Source organism: Cryptotermes secundus, unplaced genomic scaffold, assembly GCF_002891405.2.
Source record: "Cryptotermes secundus unplaced genomic scaffold, Csec_1.0 scaffold1729, whole genome shotgun sequence".
Lineage (NCBI taxonomy): Eukaryota > Metazoa > Arthropoda > Insecta > Blattodea > Kalotermitidae > Cryptotermes > Cryptotermes secundus.
In genome coordinates, this window is record NW_019733345.1 from 221,983 (window position 1) to 224,383 (window position 2,401).

Below are 2,401 nucleotides of genomic sequence, written 5' to 3' on the forward strand. Positions count from 1 at the left end.
ACGGCTGAAGTAAGCTTCAAAGTAACAGAGCGAGTAGGGCCAATGCACTGGAATGCAATGATCCTGTGTTGCTGAGACCGAGAGAACAGGGGAAGGTCGACTGACAGCACTTTCAGAATTCAATTTGCGTCAGCATCAAAGGGGAAGACACAGCGCATAGAATAACACTGCAGCAGATAGGAAGATAGCAACTTCAACATGAAACTAAACTTAAAGGACGGCGGGTTGACTACTCTCGCCTGAGAGAGAGTATGTACGAGCGGTAATAACACATTATTATCAGCTCGGCAGGGCGAGGCTTCGCGATAACTTCTAAAATACAGACAGATAGACGCCTCAGCGAGTTTTGTGAATGTATACTTCATTTTTCTCTCTTTCCTAATTTTTTCGTGCTTTCTCTTATCTCTTCGTATCTTCCTACTGTCAGCACAGTCTTATGGTCGTAAGTTGCAAGTCAAATAAGCAACTAGCAGCGTTTGTTCGTGAGGGACGGGTTTATCATGGGATGAATCTGTCTGCGGCTATCACCGTGTTTACGCAAGTCCGTCAAAGTCCATGTCCTGTGTCACCTAACCTTTCCCTATTCCTCTTGGTCAATCTTCTTCTATTGTTCCGTCCCTCCTCCGCCGTCAGTCCACATGTTGCGTTGCAACGTCGCCTAGATCCACACGAACCCAAGCAAGATGAGAACTACGACTCGTAGGTTAGAAATCCAATGTAAAGTTTTCGTGTTTTCAAAATGCCAGTCACACAAAATGGCTATGCTTGTGAATATTTTTCTGGAGACGACAGGCCCAATTTTTGGGCTTGCACACTCACTACACTGGCTAAGGGTTTTCTTAGTTTTCCTCAGTCATTATATAATATGACGTGACGCCTAAAAGCCGGAATATCCGAGTAAGAGCGGACGTCCATTGCTAGACAACGGCTTGTTAAAACACGTGGCCGAGACAACAAGCTCAAATAGACCATTGCTGAGCAACGCTCGGTAAACACTGACTAAAACTCCGTAAGAGTGGAGCCAGATAGGGAGTTACCCATTTTGCTAGGCAACTGTTCGTGCGCGTCTCCGGGACAATGCAAACACAACAGACGTTACCATGGGAATGAAAACCAGGACTAGTGCAGTTCCCGCGGCAACGAATACACTAGCCACCGGTGCATGGAACACGCGAAACGGAACCCTTGAACAAGATGGCTTCTAGGCCGTCCGCCTGTAGAATATAAGAGACCAAAGAAAACCGAGAAGAACAGACACACTACATTGGGGGGTGGGGGAAGAAACTATAACTCCGATTTGGCCGCGCCATAGCTCAAGCGGTTAGTCGCTGGCTTCCCACCGCGGCGGTCCGGGTTAGATCCCGGGTCTGGTCAAGTGGGATTTGTGGTGGAAAAAGTGGCGCTGGGGCGGGTTTTCTCCGAGTACTTCGGTTTCCCTTGCCAATATTCATTCCACCAAATTCCCCATTATCATAATCAACCGGGGCAGGCTACAATAGGCCAATCAGTGGTCGCCGTGCCGAGTGAACCCAGCTGGACTTCACCCCCCACTAGCGAATTAAAAAAAAAATCTCAGATTTTGAAGGTTCCCAGGCAGTGCCCGCTTGTCCTTCTGGTATAGGTAGAGCATATGATCGGATTTTTTTTATATATTTTTCTTGACGCTGAAAGGGGTGCATCATAGTAACATTTTTAGCTAACGTTGGGAGGGCCATATTAGGCTCGAAATTTTGATGTTACCAATGGGAGGGATTCGTTGAGGCATGCAGTGCAACGTGGAAGGTTACGCGGTTGATATAAACGTGGAGGGGGGAAGGTTGTGGCAATTGTGTCGTGGAAAGGTTCAGAGGCCTGCTCCAAGCGTTTCCGGACTCATAGGCGGATAGTCGTGGAGGGTTTTAGAGGGAGGATTTTGCGGATGGATAGATTGAAATGAGTTTCGCGCTCTGCCCACATTAGAAGGCTGGCGATTATTCAACGTTTCAGGCTGAGGTTTATTCCTCATCTCCTTTTCCATGAGGTTCCTAAAATAGGGGAAAACCTCTGGACTTGGAGCCGTGATCTCCGATTTTGCACAGAGCGCACGTGGGCACAAAGTTCGGTTCAAAACGTTTTTCACATTGCCACGAGCAATGTTCCTCTGCACAGTGGGCACAACCCGGAGGGGCCTGACAATTTGCCGCCACGTGATAGAATTGCTGACACCGTGAGCACTGAGGCGGCACGGCGCGTCCCTTATAAGGCTCCACAGTGATTCTGATGTAACACAGGTGGGACAACTGCGAAATTTTCTGGCTCTGTGGAACGTTATCTAGCTCAATTATGTGCATGGGCAGAGGGGTTTTGTCTCTCCAAGTGGACATTGGGATGACGTTTTGAACTGCCAGCCCAAGGGCCAGTA